Source organism: Berghia stephanieae, chromosome 5, assembly GCF_034508935.2.
Source record: "Berghia stephanieae isolate SIO BIC M18660-M18661 chromosome 5, UCSD_Bste_1.3, whole genome shotgun sequence".
NCBI classification, from domain to species: Eukaryota; Metazoa; Mollusca; class Gastropoda; order Nudibranchia; family Aeolidiidae; genus Berghia; species Berghia stephanieae.
In genome coordinates this window covers 25,274,737-25,284,736 of record NC_088364.1, presented here as the reverse complement: position 1 = coordinate 25,284,736, position 10,000 = coordinate 25,274,737, and positions in this window count along the sequence as shown.

Sequence of the window (10,000 nt, the reverse complement as noted above, 5' to 3'; positions counted from 1 at the left end):
AAAAGGAAATGCCCTATAAAATTAAGTTTTTAAATAAAATTTTCATTGACTATTGTGCCTCGGGCAGACAAGGATTTTGTTGGCAAAAAATTCAAAGTGTAAGAAGAATTTACGTGTGGAGGGCCTATCACTGCATTCACATCCATTCGAATAATTATTAAAATCACGCGGGTGGGTTCTCAATTCTGCTAGAATGTTTCGCCAAGAAAACAACTTAAACAACTACCAAGTTGTCAACATCACCACACTTTGACTTCATTATGATACCTCAAAACAAAAATCAGGATTCACAACGTATTTGGCACGTTGGAGCGACAAACACCCGTTGGGACGAGGCGCATGGATGGGTCGCCGCGACGTTTACGGAATGTACGTCTGGAAGGCCTATTTCCCTGTAAGAAAATTTCATTGAAATCAATAGCAGAATGCACGTTCCTAATCTCCATAACAAGTTGTATTGTTTCGCGTAACCTTCAATCATCTACAAACATTATTCTACCAACATCAGACAGAGATTTTCAATAGTCTCTGCGGCTCTGTTTGACCAAGGGAGAACCTTGAAATTTTGTACCATTATAAAGTCCAGGCCGATTGCTGCGATCCACTTATAGCAGCTATGCAGCATGCAAAGCATTTTCATTTGTTGCTTAGATGATACCAGGTGATAACAAAAATGCGCATCCTGACTTTGTCTCCGCTGAACAATTGGCATCAATATATATATATATATATATCGAAGCTTATGACGCCATGCAGTGAAAGCCGAAAGGAAGCTACAGGGCTGACCCCTCATCTCTCTCTCTCTCTCTCTCTCTCTCTCTCTCTCTCTCTCTCTCTCTCTCTCCCTCTCTCTCTCTCTCTGTGTGTGTGTGTGTGTGTGTGTCTTCTCTCTCTGTTTCTCTCTCTCTCTCTCTCTCTCTCTCTCTCTCTCTCTCTCTCTCTCTCTCTCTCTCTCTCTCTCTCGCAGGCAAGATAGCAGCTTGGAATACCAGAACAATGTACGAAGCGGGAATAGCATCTCAAATAGCAAAAGAAATGAAAGAACATAAAATCTCGATACTTGGATTATCAAAAGTAAGATGGAATCAAAAAGGCTGGAGAAACAAGATTGGCGGCTGAAGATATCAAACACCACACAATTACTCAAAGCACTTATCCTTTGACTTTGTCCCGTCCACCCTCAGTTGTGACAATGACAGAGTGTAGATAGCCACAAACAGTCTAAACCTTCATCTCATTAAAAGATAGACCCTACCCGTCTCAATAGATAAAAAAAGAAGAAAACACTTTAAGGGTTTCTGTCACACTAATACTTAAGTTATTTGGCAAAAATCGTTTTGGATAGATCTATTTGAAAAGTGCAACCGTCAAAATGTTTCCTAAATAAAAGATGAAGATTTTGTGATGATTGTTCAGGCTGATAATGATATCAGTTGTTCTTTTAAGTCCCCAAAACTATTTCAAAACTTCCTTAAGAGTGGGAGACTGGCTGAGATTGCTACCCATTTCCATGAACTGGCTTCTCAAGGAAGACTTGTTAGAGCTGTCACTGGGGGTAAACCACAACTCCAGTTTCATATTCAATCACAGCTTCCAGAGTGCGACAGCCTACTTCATATATTATATTACTACTCATTGTTGTCATACTCCAAAAACTGCAAATTTTGTCACGTTGTAAATCATCACCACTGTGGCTTATCCCTCCGGGAAGTGTCAACCGAAACAAGCCTCTGCCCTGCGCCACCCTTCTACATTTATTCAGTCACTTGATTATTCATCCATTTTCTGATGTCCCGTGACCATCTTCTTCTTGGTCTCGCTCTCCATCTTTTACCCTTCACAATACCCTCAAGAATTTTTTTTAAAGGATGCCATGTCTCTTGATATGAAAAAAAAAGCAAGTTTTAGTTTCTGTATCATCTTGATGAGATATGGCTCCTTAATGTCCAGGGATTCTTTCACATTTTGCTTAGTTTTCTTTGCTGTCCAGGGACTGCGGAGAATTTTCCGGTAGCATTTCATTTCAAATGCATTGATTTTTGTGATTGTCCATGATTCACATCCACATAATGCTGTTCGAAAACACATGTTCTTAATATTTTCATTTTCAGTTTGCTGTTTTCATTTTTCCACAAGGCGCTTGTTGACCATATTGTCCATTAGATTGCATAAGCAGTTGGTGATGGAGATGGGCGGTTTTTGAAGATTCAGAGAAGTCATTCTCAGCTTTTGGAATTGGAATCACACTAATCAGGTTCTATCTCGGTTGAAAAGTCAACATTGTATTTCATAATAGATAAACATAAGGGCAATCAGGCCTGTTGTGGAAGATTTCCATATTTTATCAAACTCAATGCTATTGGGCAATGCAACCTCTTATTATGCAAGTGGTTTAGTTTCTTACGATCAGGATATATCTGGTGGAGTAGGAGGAGAATCAGATCGTATAACTCAGAACCAGTTCTATATTCCACTGATATTAAAAAAAAAAAAAATTAAAAAAAAGCTGATCTCATGCGACAGTTCTAAGACTCCATTTGGGCAATATATCTGTTCTGCTTTAATAATATACTTGCTTTTTTCCATGGTAGAAAAGGAAGTCCAGACTTGATGTGGATTTCTGATTAGGTCTTTCTGACCATTTCTATTTTTTCTTGAGTCCCAGAGATACATTTTGCCTTCGGACTCATAAAAACTCATTGAACTTATGGAGCACAAGACCCATGCGAGGATCTGTAGATCCGTCGAGTATAGACGAAGAAGAAGAAGAAGAAGAAGAAGAAGAAGAAGAAGAAGAAGAAGAAGAAGAAGAAGAAGAAGAAGAAGAAGAAGAAGAAGAAGAAGAAGAAGAAGAAGAGAAGAAGAAGGAAGAAGAAGAGAAGAAGAAAAAAGAAGAAGAAGAAGAGAGAAGAAAGAAGAAGAAGAAGAAGAAGAAGAAGAAGAAGAAGAAGAAGAAGAAGAAGAAGAAGAAGAAGAAGAAGGAGAAGAAGAAGAAGAAGAAGAAGAAGAAGAAGAAGAAGAAGAAGAAGAAGACGACTACGAAGAAGAAGAAGAAGTAGGAGGAAGAGGAGGAGGAGGAGGAGGATAAGAAGAAAAAGGAAATGGTGATGATGATGACGATGAGGATGATGATAATGATGATTATGATGATGATGAAGATGATGAGAGAGGAGGAGGAGGAGAAGGAGGAGGAGGAGGAGGAGAAGGCGGAGAAGGAGGCGTAGGATGAGTAGAAAGAGAAGAAGAGGAGTATGAGGAGAATCCAAATGAGGAGAAAAAAAGAGAAATGGAACTGGTATAAAGAAGAGGAGGCGGAGGACGAGGAGGAAGAGTAGGAAGAGGAGGGGGAGGGGAGAAGAAGAAGAAGAAGAAGAAGAAGAAGAAGAAGAAGAAGAAGAAGAAGAAGAAGAAGAAGAAGAAGAAGAAGAAGAAGAAGAAGAAGAAGAGGAGGAGGAGAGGGAGAAGGGAGAGGAGGCGGAGGAAAAGAAAAGAAGTAACAAAATATAAAAAGTTGGGAAGTAAAAGGGGAAGAGAAGGAGCGATTAAGAGAAGTGGAAAATTAATTTTAAATAAAAGAAGTTGGACTACACTTTATTACAACTCTCTTCCTGTCCAGTTGTGACATACAATGATGGTTGTTACTGTTCCGTTTCTAGCCTTAAAATACTGGTATAAACTCCGGAGTAATCAACCCAATGGCTCTTAGAACATGTTTCAGATATTGTAACTCATAATATACTTGTCTATTAAATGGTGATAATGGCACAAAACTCCGAGTTACGATAGTTTTAGTTCTATTCTATCCTTCTCAAAATATCGTATCTCAACATCTCTCTTGCTTCCAATAAAATACTATCGTAACTTTGATAACTCATAATCCAAGCAATATATCGTCTCAAAAATGCCACCATCGTTTTTCTCGCCACTTAATAATATTAGTAATTTTTACGGGTATCCAAGTATTATTGTGAATGTTAAACAGTTTTTTTGTCTCTCCTGAAAAGCTGGGGTTTTTAAGATACGATAGTTTTGCACCCTATCCTCGCTCTATTCTTGCCCCAAGATATACAAAATTGTTGTCATTCTCCAGTTTTTCTCCATTAACCACAATCTGAGTTTTTTTGGACTTTTATCAGTATCATTTACTTTGGTCTTTTTAGCATTTAGGAGCAGGTCTTTGTCCTCACTACGTTGTTTTATGGATCGCACTAGCCGAATTAGACCGAAAATAGAAAAATATCTATCACATAGCCAAAGCGGGTTTCGCCAAGACCGAAGCACATCGGACGTTGTATGGACACATAAATGGTTGGCAGCAAAGGCACTCAAAGAAAACATATCCATAACAATAACCGGAATCGATATGTCCGCAGCCTTTGATACGATCGACAGAGGAAAACTTTTGGAGATATTAACAGAAATAGTAGACGAAGACGAGCTCCGAATAATCCGATTTCTCCTCAGCAACACAAAGATACAACCAAGGATATACGGGGCCACAAAACAGACGCAGTTCGAAAGTAACATCGGGACCCCCAAGGAGATAGTCTGAGCCCGATTCTGTTCACAATATACTTAGAACACGCTCTGAAAGAAGTTCGAAAAGTCATTCCAAAACCAACGACTCATATTGAGAATGCAATCCCTAGAGAAATCGCCTATGCAGATGATGTCGATTTTATTGGATCAACACCAGCAAATATAGACATCATACAAAATACCCTCATGAAATATAACCTCCAAGTCAATGCCAATAAAACCGAATTTACAACAATATCGAGGAACAAAGAGGAATGGAAAAGAACAAAGAAAGTCGGCTCACTAATTGGAGACACCGAGGATGTACAAAGAAGAAAACAGCTATCAAACGCCGCACTCAGTAAACTCACCAATGTATGGATTAGAGGTGACAAAATAAAGAGAAAAACCAAACTGAAACTGTACCATGCTCTTGTAAAACCGGTACTTCTGTATAACTGCGGCACTTGGGCGTTGACAAAATCCGAAGAAGAACATCTGGATGCCTTCCATCGCACACAGCTAAGAAGGGTACTGGACATCAAATACCCCAAAAAGATCTCAAATGAATCACTCTATAAGATCACAAAAGAAAGACCAATCTCCCTTGACATTATACAACAACGATGGCAACTTTTCGGTCACATACTACGCAGGGACAAAAACATACCAGCAAACCAAGCCATGTCGGGATACTTCCAAAAACACGGGAACCTTTTCAGAGGAAGACCGATCACAACACTCCCTGTGATCCTAAACAAAAACCTCACAACACTTGGACAAAGCATTAGTCTCATAACGGCAGGGGACCTTGAAAATCTGAGAACCCTAGCAGAGGACCGGCAATATTGGAGACACTTCACACAGAAAATACTGGAAACAGCCAAGGCGACCCGATCTTTCGGTCGAGACGCGAAAGGCATCTAAGTAAGTAAGTAACTAGCCGGTCTAATCCAGAATGCGTTGTTGACAGGAGTGCAGTGTTGTCAGCACATCTCAGATCTAAGATTGGCTTGCCATTTAATTTTGGTGTACTGTAGTTTTGTTCAGTCTCATTATCAATGACACCTCTCATGATGGATTCAGTATAAAGGCTAAAAAGAGAAGGAGACAGGACGCAGCCTTGCCTCACTCCCCTTTTGACTGGAAACCATGAGGATAGTCCATGTTCAAGACGAACAGAAGCAGACTGATGAGGTATACATTTGATATCAGGTTTACAATTTTGAAATGGCAGTTCATTTCTTTTAAAGTATCAATCATTTTTGAGTGGTTCACATAATAGAAGGCTTTAGTGTAGTCAATGAAGCGCATGTGTAGGTTTGTGTTTGCTTCCCTACTTGTTTCTATCAGAGCACGAATGTTGAAAACTTGAGCTCGTGTGCCTCTATTTGGTCGAAAACCTGTCTGAGATTGACTAAAATCTTCAATTTTAATTTCGAGTCATTTCATTATTATTTTGAGTCGCATGGCTTTGTACATTCTTGTAAAGCTCTTTTTTCGGTATTGGGACAAAAACTGCCTTTGTCTCTTGTTGCCATCATATCTTATTGCAAAGTGTGTGTGATATTATATTATTTCAATATCTTCCTTTCCGGCTGGCTTTAATCATCTCCCCGCATATTTTTATAATTTCTTGTCACTTTTACTGTTTGGATCTATTTTATTGCCATTCTATTTCACTTTTTAGTGGTGGAAGTTCATCTTATTTGGTTTCATTTGTGTCATAGTTCTGTCCTTGATATTGTACAATTCACTACAATATTCTGCCCATCTCGCAGCCTTTTTTTTTCAGGTTCATTCAGGGTTTCATCATTTTTACTTTTAAATTTTGGTAGGCGTGGGGAGAACTTTTGAGTTATCCTACTGATTTCCTGATATATTGTTCCTGTGTGCTTAGATCTCATTGCTTTTGCAATGTCGAAAAGTTGTTCCTCTAAAGTCTGTATTGTCACTCTTTAACAGTTTTTGACATGAGATTTGGCATCTTTATATTTTTTTTGAAACAAGACCAAATTTTGCTTTGCTTCTTTTCCTCGTTTCTATGGCATCCAGAGTTTCATTGCTTATCCATGGCTTCTTCCTTTGGGGGTTTTATTTATTTATTTATTTTGGGGTGGGGGGGGGGTAGGGGGGGGAGGTAGGGGGGGGGGTGACTTGTGGCTGCTTCGTGAAATACTTTTTCAATTTCTGACTGTTCTTCTGGTTCCATTTCCTCACTCAAGGTTTACAGGATGCTGAAATTGGTTTTTATTTATAATCAAATTTTGTAGTTGATGTTGAAATGTATGATGGACAACTTAATTTGATGTCAGCCACGAGAAGTTTGATCAGTACCGCAGTCTGGCGTACATGCCTGACCGATGTTTTCCATCTCTTAATAGCCAGAATGAAATCGGATTTTTTGTCTTTCCATCTGGAGCAGATGTCCATGTGCAGATGCGTCATTTATGGTTTTGGAACGTTGTCTTTGTTATTGTCAGCTAATTTCCATTGAAAAGTCTACAAGCTTTTCGCCACATTCGTTGCGTTCTCCTAGTCCATGTTTACAGTTTTGGAACCTATCTTCGAGTTAAAGTCACCCATGATAATATTAATATCTGTTTTATCACATTCGTCGAAAGCACCTTGTACTGTTGATAGAAATGGTCTTTTTTCTCACCCAAGGCAGCTGATGTTGGAGCATACACTTGTATTATTAAGATGTTTTGTGTTGCACATTTTAGTCTAATTGAGAGCACTCTATCATCGTATGGATTATATCCTATTAGGGAATTGTCAAGGTATATGTTTTTTTTTCTTGAGTATATAACCAAAACCCAGTAGCAGTTATATATATGTCCCAGTTGTTTGTACAGTAAGGATAAAGTTTAAAGCTATTCAGAGAACAGCTGGTAGAATAAAGAGGGATTACAGGTTATGCAAAGACAATGGCATACAAACAAAAATGAGAGAAGAATTTGAAAATGCACTCATGATACAAAGCCAAAGTGAACCTGATAACGAAAAATGTGAAAAACAATTTGATATATTCCAAAAGTGTGTCAAAGCAACTACAGAAAAGCATTTACCAATAGCTCAAACAAACAGCAAAAAGGAATGGATGACAAATGAAATTCTAAACCTATTTGAAGAAAGACGAAAATGCAACAGAGGGTCTGCAGAATACCAAACATTGAACAACCACATTAAATCCAAATGCATCGAGGCACACGAGAACTATCTAGACTGGAAATGCTGCGAAATCGAAAGAGAATACAAACCCAACCCCCAACAAGCTCATCAAAGAATAAAAGAACTATCAGGGAAAAGGAAAAGCAAAGCAGCAGGAAGTTGTATCCAAAACAAACAAGGGGAACTGCTATTTGAAGAACAACATATAGAAAGCCGATGGGTAGAATACATGGGCGAACTGTACAATGATCCAAATAGAAATGAACCACCACTGAAATTCAAAGAACCATTAAGCGGACCAAACATCACCAAAAGTGAAATTGAACATGCCATGGAACGAATGAAGGATGGTAAAGCAACAGGCCCTGATGAAATATCTGTAGAGGTATTAAAAAGCCTAGGAGATCTAGCAATTGATGAACTTCATATATTATTCAACAATATATACAATACTGGGAAAATTCCAGAAGATCTCTGTAACTCTATTTTCATAGCAATACCAAAGAAAGCAGGTGCAGTCAGATGCGAAAATTTTAGAACTATAAGTTTAATAAGTCACATCAACAAAATACTGTTGCGTATAATTATCAACAGGCTAAGGAATAAGATTAACCCCGAAATCGCAGAAGAACAATATGGATTCCAACCTGACAGAGGGACAAGGAACGCAATATACCTCCTCCGTGTTTTAAGTGAAAGAGCTATACAGGTTCAGACCCCACTATACCTCTGTTTTGTCGACTACAAAAAAGCTTTTGATAGAGTACGCCACGAAGAAATACTAAAACAACTGCACTCCATTGGCGCTGATGAGAAAGACCTCAGACTCATGCAAACATTATACTACACCAGCAGGCATCTATCAAAATCGGAAACTCTACAGGAAATTCCATTCCTATTAAGAAAGGAGTCCGTCAAGGGTGTGTTGCCTCACCAGATCTGTTTAATCTATACCAAGAAACAATCATAGGGGCATAAATAATATGGAGGGAATAAAAGTAGGAGGTCACAACATAAATAATATAAGATACGCAGACGATACGGTACTCATTGCAACATCAGAAATCCAACTTCAAAAGATTGTTGACAAAGTGGTAGTAGATAGTGAAGCCAAGGGAATGGAAGTGAATATCACCAAAACAGAATGCATGGTAATACAGAAAAACCCCGAAAACAACAACACCTGCAATATAACGATTCACGGCGAGCAGCTTACCAACGTAGAAAGTTTTAAATACCTAGGTTCAATAGTGACAACAGATGGAAGATGTAACCGAGACATACGAGCAAGAATAACTCAAGCCAAACAGGCCTTCATGGACCTGGGAAACATTTTGAAAAACAAACAGATGTCGTTCGGGATTAGATTCCGAGTCTTGAAGTGCTACGTGTGGCCAATCTTGTTCTACGGATGCGAAAGCTGGACTACAAATGCAGAAACACAAAAGAACATTGAAGCTTTTGAAATGTGGTGCTTGAGAAGGATGCAGAGAATATCGTATACCGCACACAAAACGAACGAAGAAGTGCTAAAACAAACATACCAACAAAGGAAACTAATGCCCTTAATAGTGGATCGACAACTATCCTTTTTCGGACACATAGTAAGGAAAGATAAGAATGAATACCTGGCAAGTTGTGGAAAAATACCTGGTAAACGCGCCCGGGGGAGACAAAGAAAAACACTCATAGACCAACTGAAGGGCTTCACCAACCTAACAATCCAAGAGCTGTTTGAAAAAGCAAGAGACAGGGAGGAATGGAGAGAGATAATTCATGCAGTATCCGAAGCCTGGACCAGGCATGGAACCTAGAAGAAGAAGAATATATATATATATATATATATATATATATATATATATATATAATATATATATATATATATATCATTATTATTATTATTATTATTATTATTATTATTATTATTATTATTATTATTATTATTATTATTATTATTATTATTATTATTATTATTATTACTATTATTATTTTTATTATTATTATCATCATCATCATCATCATCATCATCATCATCATTATTATTATTATTATTATTATTATTATTATTATTATTATTATTATTATTATTATTATTATTATTATTATTATTATTATTATTATGATTATTATTATTATTATTATTATTATTATTATTATTATTATTATTATTATTATTATTATTATTATTATTATTATTATTTTCATACATCAAATAATAAATAAATAGGAGATCAATCTGTTTGGAATAATACATCTTTGGTGCATCTTGTCTGAAGGGAAATCAAAAGGGGCGATAATTACATTGTAC